At 32.0% G+C, this 10,025-nt stretch overlaps 1 long non-coding RNA gene across 1 annotated transcript in view; it reads right to left on the bottom strand.

Annotated features, from left to right (window-relative positions):
- Positions 1-1,318: 1,318 nt before the first annotated feature.
- The window catches only part of LOC140695453 (uncharacterized), a 36,458-nt gene continuing 27,751 nt past the window's right edge, over positions 1,319-10,025 (bottom strand). Inside the window, exon 4 of the long non-coding RNA XR_012071138.1 lies at positions 1,319-1,645. This is a non-coding gene — a long non-coding RNA (uncharacterized lncRNA). The remainder of the gene's footprint in view (positions 1,646-10,025) is intronic.

The following is a 10,025-nucleotide window of genomic DNA, read 5'->3' as shown; positions in this document are numbered from 1 at the left end:
AGTACCTCTTAGATACTTCCTGTGTTAAGGTTAGAAGGGGCACAAATTATGTGGGGTGTATAAATCTACATTAAAAGTTTGAAATGGCACTGTCTCTTCTGGACAAAGCTCTGATTCTAAGAAGTAAATTAATTAGAAGGCAGTATAGTTATTGGTATGGGGAAGAGAATCAGCTATTTTGGGTGGGTGTGTGATGAAGAGATAGGAAGAAATCCAGCAAATGAAAATGGAATACTTTATGCCTCTCGAGGCATGAATTAAGAAGAAAATAATACTTTGTCTACTTTACCTACTTCCACTTACTGTTTTGAGTGACTAGTCCTTGGGCTATGAAAAGAGCTAGTTTGTGGGGAAGAGTAAACACCATAACGAAATAGTTTGAAAAGCATGAGAGATTTGTTGTTTCAGGAAAGTAGATTTTCCTTAAAGTCAACATGTATCTTTCATTCACTAAATATTAAATTGCATCCTGTGGCATGTGCTGTGCTTACAGTGCTGGTATCCAAGTTAGACAATGAAAGGGGGATAGACAGAAAACATCTGGAGGAGGTGGTTTCATGCTGAGACTGGGAAAGTCTAAGAAGGTAAAAGGAGGATACCTAAAGTCCATGGATGAGCTGGAACAAAAGTGGTAAGGTTGGAGCTTACATTGTTGACAAGCATTTGCCTGGATATATCTCCAGATACTGTGAAACATAAAGATATTCCAAGGAAGTCAGATACCAGATTTATTAAGGAATGACTAAACTAAGTTGAGTTTCTGGGCTTAGAGATGTATAGGCATTAAGTGCCAACCTGAGGACATAAGCTTGTCTTTAGCTGGAACGTAAAAGCAACATAAATTATTGACTTGTTAGTATACTGTAGACTCTTTAGTTCAGGAAATGAAACCACCAATTGGAATGTTTTGAGAACAGCACAAAGAAGACCATAGATAGAATTGCTTCTTAAATTCTACCACATGCTTAATATGCCATCTGAGACTACATTATGTGAACTTTATGGTTCCAGGAGTGACACAATAGAGACCATGATCCCTGGGCTTGTCCTACATTTACCTTCTGTTCCAACCTATCCTAACTTAACACTATTAATACTTTCAAGGATGAACCAGAAACCATTTAGTACATTTGTCTCTCTCCATGTGTTAGTTTTTTTCCAAATTCTTCCATTTTCTCTTCTTCCTTACAAGAAATTATTTAAATTTACTTACATATTGTTCCATCAAATGATCAAATCAATGAAATATTTTTTTTTCTTAAATGGTTACTTAGTCTCACATTTAAATTTTAACTCCATTTAAAACAAATAAGGAAAATACAGGTACAAATCTATGTTTATTGTTCAAATAAGAAATTTGCAGATATTTGTGGACATTTGACAACATCAATTTTAATCTTTGTTATCTTGCATAATCTGGTAGTCCTCTGGTAGATCAGTTTTAATTAGGATGACGTTGATAAACTGAAGATGGTTGATGAGTTGGCTTTGAAAGAGAGGTAGTTGATGTATCAGCTATCCCTGGCACTGGAAACCGTGGGTTGCTCCCTGGTTGAAGTTTAGAAAAACGACCTTCACTGGCAGATTTGTTGTGATATCTATTTGGAAAAGTAGAAGGCTCCAACATCAGTCCATAACAATTGCTCTGTATGGGAGACAAGATGCTGTATTGAGAATTAGAAGTTGTAGTTGTAATGAAGTTCACAACAGTGTCATTTGCTTCATTGAAGCTGCTTTGAGAGTGCCCGTGGACAGTGGTAAACTGACTTAAAATAGCACGTTGATCCACTGCAATTTGCACTCGTGGTCTAACTGATATTGATGATGGAGGAGAAAAATCACCTCTGATCGGGGTATTTGTATCACCAATAATTTGGCTAGTAGGGGGCTTACTTATTAGATTCATATTTAAATTTGCAGGAGATAAAAATGGACTTTCTCCACTAGTGTCAGCCACAAAACCAGAATTAAGATTATCCACATTACCACCTGATTTAAAGTGCTTCTTTTTGAAATCTTCATCCAATGAAGATACCAGAGAGGCATTTTTAATCCCAACTCTTCTTTTTATTCTCACTAAAAGCTGGGGACAGACTCGTTTAAAATTTGGATAATGATAGAATTGCAGCTACAACCAAAGGAGAAAAATTTTAGTAATATTTTAAACCAAAATACAAGACTAAAATAAGCCTAACTAATAAAACCTCAGATTTCACGTTTACTGTGCATAGAAAATATCATCAAAATATAAACAATGCTGATGATATTTTGAAGTTCCTTATTTGGAAAATACAAATTTAAATTTTGTAGTCATCAAATTTAAGAAGTTAACATTTGCAGCAACGGTGAATTCCAATTTTTAAAGCAACTTTAATACCTTTATTTAGATTTCTGGTGTGATTCATAGTTGCAAGCAAAGTTTCTCATAATCTTGACTACTTAAGGCACTGTCCTCATTTTTTTGAAAAACTAAAGGATTTTAGTCTTAGTAGTTCTATACAATTTTCAAAATCTAGCTTTACATTTATATTACCATAGATTGATGTACAAAATAAACTTTTATATATAAGTTACCAAGTCGTAACTAATATTTCTGAATATCTTGCTTAAAACAGAGACTAATTTTTCTTCTGCCAGAATGTCAGCTAGACAAGCAGATCTTTGAAAATTCTGCCACTGTTTACTAAACCCATAAAGCTTAAGCTCTCTAACTAAACTTTTCATACTTCCAGTTTCAAATATAGTGAAAGGGGACTTTCTTTCCAAAACTTCCTTCTTAAAGACATCTTCATCAATCACTACAGAGGTTCCATTATCATCCCAACAGATGGATTTAAATTGGTCACTCCCAGTCATTTTCCAGAGTATTCTGGGAAATGTCAGAGAACGAAAATTATTATCTTCATCTGGTTCAGAGACACAATGTGTGTAACATGGTCTTTTTATCATGGATTCTTCAGAGAAAGTCTGGAAAATATTTTCCTCAATCATAGACCTCAAGTCCAAGTCCCCAGAGAATGTTTGATCACACAATAGAGATCTACCGGGGTTTCCTGAACCAGTTTGTTCATCTTTACGAGACACATCTTGAATTTCTGAAGAAACATGTGCCATCTCAAATAAATTTTTCCACAGCTACTTTTCTAATCAGCATGATTTTGAGCACTGCAGCTACAAATGCAGCTTTGGCAGTCTTGCACAGATAAACTGCTAGGCCATCACAATGGTTCTCAACCTGAGTAGCTGTCACATCACAAAGCGACTGATCTCCTACCAACCCAAGAGTAACATTCAGCCACTGTTTACTTCTCATTCATCCAGTTAAAATGAAACATATAGGATGCTTATGTTTATAGTGTTATCTGCAAATCTTATTCCCACAAAATCTTTTTAAATAATTTAATTTTGGGGTCTATGAAATAAAACCAATCTCCATCCTTTTGTACACAAATTTATACCAGATTGGTGAACAGAGTATAAATAATGCACAAAATATCTATAGTAATTTTAAAGTTTTGGAATTTAAAGTGAAATTTGTGTAAAAACTGTAAAGAAATGGTATAATGATTTCATCATCATTTGTAATTAAAGTGAAACTTAGTTTGATTTGGAAATGGAAGTAGTTATTTATCTGTGTACTTTACAATATGTATCTCTATATTCAAAACATGTGAAGAATAAATATGTTTATTTTTTATGTTTATAAATAAATGATAAATATTTATGAAATAAAATTAGATTAAAATAATCATTAAAATTTAAGAAATCCCAAAGGGTGGCATTTTTGTTTTAAATTGTAATTCAGTGCTATAAGTAAAACAAATGTAATTTAATATACTACTTTAAAATTACAAGAGAGACAATCTTATTGTATATTTACAAATGTTTGTTTTTGCCATTCTTTCACTCAGAGGTTTCTCAGTGCATAGAACTAATAAATTTTCTTGTCATCTATATAATACATACCCTTGGGGCTTCTGTTATGTGTTCCAAAATGATGTTGATTAATACTCTTATGCACAATATCCTGGGTTCAATAAATGTGCCTCCATTAAGGGGGAAACAAACAATCAAAAAACAAAGAAATAACAGTGTATGTGGGTTGGGGTGGAAAAGACCAGGTAATGCATTTTAGGAAGCAACATATTTCTCAGTCCTGAAACATTTGTCATTGTAAGTATAATACGGCATTTTAAGGCAAGTGTCTTGTGAACTAATTGTAATAATAGCTATGTTCTGTATCAGTAAACTGTAGTAAATCCAGTTCTACCAATACTTATATACTTATTTAGAAATAAATTCCGTTAAACATAAGCCAAATTCAAAATGGGAGATAAAATTTTTAAATAAATAAATGTACCCTCAAGCTACAATGTAAAATTTTCCTTCAGTATCTGTAAATTCCATTCTAAATAAATAATAGCAACCTGAATTTATTGCACGTTATAAGTATTAGAAATTATAGTTAAGTTGGGTTTAGTCCTCATTCATAAATATTACTTAACATATGTAAATGAATATATGTGATACCGTCCATTAGAAAACAAAGAATTCAAAAATAACAATCTGAAAATATGTAGGAAAATTATTCACAGATTGGATATTACCTTTTTTTATAAAAATATTCTTAACAAATTTGCTCTAGATTGAATGTAACTAAACATAATAAAAGCCATATATGGGAAACCCATGACTAACATCAAGTTCAATATTAACATACAGTAATGTTTTCATCTGACCCAGTAATAAGAAGAAGTAGCTCATTTTCAGAAGTCCTAAATTACAGTACTAGATGTCCTAGCCAGAACAAGTAGTCAAGAAAAATTATAAAAGGCATCCAACTTGTAAAAATGCAGTAAAATTTTTACAGATGACATAATTATGCATAGATAGAAAACTCCATATACTCCTCCAGTGACTGTTAGAAATAATGAACAAACTTAGTAAACTTGCAGAATACAAAATCAATATACAAATATCCGTTGCATTTATGTATACTAAAAACACATTATCAGAAAGAGAAATTTGGGAAACAATTGTGTGTAAATTAATACCAAAAATATTAAAATACGAATAAATTTGATAAGTGAAATAAAAGATCTAAGCATAGATGTATAAATTACAGGTGCAAGAAATAAAAGCAAACAAAATAAATACAAAGATATTCTGTGCTCATGGATTGTATACATTGTGAGGAAATATTCTAATCTATCTTTTACATGTTCAATCTCCCAGCACTAATTATTGAGGAGAATGTCTTTTCTTCATTTTATACTCTTGCTTCCTTTATCATGGGTTAAAAGATCATAGGTGTGAGGGATTATATTTGGTTGCTCTATTCTCTTCAATTCATTGGTGTCTGTTTTTGAGCCAGTATCATGTTGTTTTAAATACTAAAGCTTTGTAGGACTATTTAACGTCAGAGAACTTTACACCATTATATTTAATACACTTTTTGAAGATTATTTTGGCAACTCATGATCTTTGTGGTTACATATAAATTTTGAAATTATTTGTTCTATTAAATGGAAAAATATCATGGGTATTTTGACATGAATCACACTAAATGTAGATTGCTTTGGGTAGTAGGGTTGTTGCAACCACATTGTTTCACATTATTAACACAAGAGATTTTTTTCATTTCTTTGGACCAGTTTTAATTTCATTCATCAATATTTTCTGTTTTTTAATGTATAGGTTTTCTCCTTATTTGTTAACTTATTTGTAGGTTTTCTTTACATATATATAATTAAATACATTGTATTTGTAAATACATTTCCTGCACAAATACAACAGGCAGAAGGCAGTGGCAAGTCATATTCAAAGTCCTGAATGAAAATAGCTGTAATCTAAGATACTTTATCAAGCAAGGCTACCTTTTAGTGTAGAAGGCGAGATAAATAGCTTCCACACAAGCAAATACTAAAAGAATTAAGCAAGAGAAAAAGAAATAATGAAAGATCTACTCTAAATAAAAAACAAGCAGGAAGCTATAGAAAAGAGAAAGGTATAATTAGAAAGGAAATAGCTACAATGACTTACAACAGAATAAATATGATGTTGTAAAACAGGACGTCAAAATTTTATGCGTCACTGACTGAAACATGAAAATACAGAGTGTTTTCTTCTTGTTTCTCTTCTCTGCAGGATGGGTTTGAGTTATATTCTTATCAGTTAAAATAAACAGAAATATCATAGGTCAATATAAATATAAAACAATGTAATAATAAGTCAAAAGCTTACAATGAATTCACAAAGCAAAAAGAAACCAAGATTATAAAAGAATACTTATCAAGCCACAAAAAGAAAAAGAAATGAACAAAAAGGAAATACCAATCAACTGGAAAATGAAGTTAAAAATGGAAATAAACACTAGTCTATTAATAATTATCGCAAATGTTAATGGATTTAGTACTTCAATCAAAAGATATATATTGTCAGATGGGATAATATAACAAGACCCTACATTATGACAAATACAAGAGAACCACTTTTGCGAGAGGAACACACATCAAATTTATGTCAGAAGATGGAAAAATATATTCCATTCAAATGTACATATGAAGAATGCAGGACTAGCAGTACTGACTTCACACAATAGAGACTTTACAAGAAAGGCCATAGAGAAAGATAAACAAGGACATGATATAATGATTAAAGGAACAATGCAAAATGGGGGTATTATACTCATTAATGTATATGCACTCAATATAGTAGCCCCTAAATATATAAAGCAAATACAAATAGATAAAAAGACAGAAATCCCTGGGAACACAATCAGAGTTGGAGACTATAACTCCCCATTACATCACTGGACTGGTCTTTCACACAGAAAATTAATAAGGGAACAAAGATACTAAAAGACATTATAAAATAATTGGAGATGGTTGATATTTTTAAAACAGTAATTCTCCCCAAAACAGAATATGCACTCTTTTCTGTGCACATGGAACATCTTCTAGGAAAGATTATGAACTCAGGCTCTGAAAAAGCCTCAACAAATTTAAGAAGATAAAAAATATTTCAAGCATCTTTTCTGAGTATAATACCATGAAACAGAAAAACAGGGAGAAAAAATGACACCATCCAGGATAAAAAACATGGTACTAAAACAAGGGGGAGAGTTGATGAAGTAAAAGAAGAAATTACAAAATATCTTGAGAAATATGACAAAACACAGCACAAATTCTATGGAAAACTTAAAGCAGGCTTAAGAGGGAAGTTCATAGTGAAAAGGCCTTCGTCAAAGAAGAAGAACAATTTCAAATAAATAATCTAACGTTCTATGTAAACTAATCAAGAAAAGAAGAGCAAACAAAACCAAAAGTCAACAGAATGATGTAAAAAATAAAGACCATGGAAGGAAGATTTGGAATAGAGATTAAAAAATAGAAAAAATATAATCTAATTATTTTTTAAAATAGTAAACAAAATTGACAAATCTCTGTACAGGCTCACCAACAAGAAAAGAGAGAGAACACAAATAATATAAGAAATGAAAATGGAGAAAATACAAAGAGTACAACAAATTTGCAAAATATCATAAGGGATTACCATGAGCAACTGTATGTAAACAAACTGGGCAACCAGGAAGAAATGGAGAAGTTTTTGGAAACATTCAGCCCACCAATATTGCATCAAGAAGAAATTAACCATTTGAACAGACAGATCACCAGAAATCGAATAGAAATATCAATAAAATAAAATTCTCTGCAAACAAAATCCAGACCCAATTACCTTCACTGGGGAATTTGATCAAACATACAAAGAAAAATCCATACCAGTCCTCCTCAAACTCTTCCAAAAGATTGATATGGAGAGAGTACTCCCAAACTGACACCATAGGCCAATATCAAACTGATACCAAAAGCAGAAAAAGACACTACCCCAAAAAGAAAACTATAGGCCAATATCATTGATAAACATAGATGTAAATGTCCTTAAGAAATTATTAATAAACAGAATCCAACAGCATGTAAAAAAAGATCATGCACCATTTACACTTTAGGTTCATCCCAGGAACACAAGGATGGTTTACCATTTGCAAATCAATCAAACAATTGTGATACACCATATCAACAAAAGAGAAGACAAAAATGATATGATCATCTCAGTAGATGCAGAAAAAGCATTTGATAAAATTTAACACCTATTTGTGATAAAAGTTCTTATCACAGTGGGCATAGAAGGACCATATCTCAACATAATGAAAGCTATTTATGACAAATATTTAGCCAGCAAATACTCAATGGTGAAAAACTGGAACCCTTTCCACAAAAACCTGAGACAATACAAGGATGCACATTCTCACAATTTCAATATAGTCTTGGAATTCCTAGCCACAACGATCAAGCAAGAAAAATAAATAAAATGATTCAGACTGTAAAAGAAGAGTTAAAACTGTCATGATATGCAGATATGACACTATATATAGAAAACTGTAAAAGCTTCACAAAAAATACTTAGGGTAAAAAAGGAATTGGGCAAGGTAGCCAGTGTAATGTACAAAAACCAATTAGATTTCATTACACTACCATTGAATCAACAGGAAAAAAAAAGTATAGAAACAACCCCTTTTATAACTGCACCCAAAACTATAAAATGCTTAAAAATAACTCTGACCAAGTAGGTGAATGACTTATACATGGAGAACAGGAAATCATTGTTTCAGGAAATCAAAAAGGATTTTAAGAATTGAAAAGATAACCAATGGTCTTGTAATGGAAGAAATAATATTGTTAAAATGGCCATACTGCCCAAGGCAATCCCCAGGCTTAATGTGATTTCCTATCAAATTATTCAAAACATTTCTTTTTAGGACTGAAACAAATGATCATAAGAATTATATAGATACACTAAAGATCTATAATTTTCCAAACAATATTGAAGACAAAGAAAGAGGCTGGAGGAATAACCCTCCTGGTCTCCATACACTATTGCAGACCTACAATAATGAAAACGACATGATATTGGTACAGAAACAGACATATGGCCAATGCAACAGAATTGAGAGACTAGGAATAAATCTACAGGCCTATGTTCAATTAATCTTTGACAGAGTAGCCAAGAATATGACTGAGAAAAGACCATCTCTTCACCAACTGGTGTTGGGAAAACAGGATAGCAGCAAGCAGGGCAATGGAGTTAGAACACTCCTTCGCTCCATACACAAGAATAAACTCAAAATGGCTTGAATACTTAAATGTAAGGCAAGACAGAGTAAATCTCCAAGAAGAAAACATAGGCAAAACACTCTGAGATAAATCTCAGCAATGATCTCCTAGTACAGTCTACCCAAGTAATGGATGTAAGAGCAAAATTATTAAAATTGGACCTAATTAAACTTATAAGCTTTTGCACAGCAAAGGGAACCATAAACAAAGCAAAATGACTAACTACAGGATTAAGGAAAATATTTAGAAATGATGCAACTGACAAAGGCTAAATTTCCAAAATATAGAGTTCATACAACCTAATAATAATACAAAACAAAAGAAACCCAATCTGAAAATGCACAGAAGCCCTAAACAATACATTATCCATTAGAGACATACAAATGCCACATAGAAATATGAAAAAAAAATTGCTAACTCTCATTATCAGAGAAGGGCAATTCAAAACTATAATGAATTATCACCTCACATTAGTCACAATGGCCGTCAATAAAAAGTCCAAAAACAATAAATGCTGGGGAAGCTATGATGAAATGGAACCCTCTTACACTGTTGGTAGGAATGTAGTTTGTTGAAGTCATTGTGGAAACCAGGATGGGTATTCCTCAAAAGAATAAAAGTATATTTAACTTATCCAGCAATCCAACTCCTGGGTATATATAAAAGAGGACCCTAATTCAAAATGTCACCTGCACACAAATGTTCTTAGCAGTGCTATATACAAAAGCCATGACATGGAAGCACCCTAAATGTCCATCAACAGATGACAGTATACAGAATTTATGCCTTATTTACAAAATGGAATAATATTCTGCCATAAAAATTGATAAAACAATGACATTTGCAGCAAAA

The sequence above is a fragment of the Vicugna pacos genome, unplaced genomic scaffold, assembly GCF_048564905.1.
Source record: "Vicugna pacos unplaced genomic scaffold, VicPac4 scaffold_211, whole genome shotgun sequence".
Taxonomy (NCBI): Eukaryota; Metazoa; Chordata; class Mammalia; order Artiodactyla; family Camelidae; genus Vicugna; species Vicugna pacos.
Note: the sequence above shows the minus strand (reverse complement) of the source record. Positions and strands in the feature narration are given on the sequence as shown.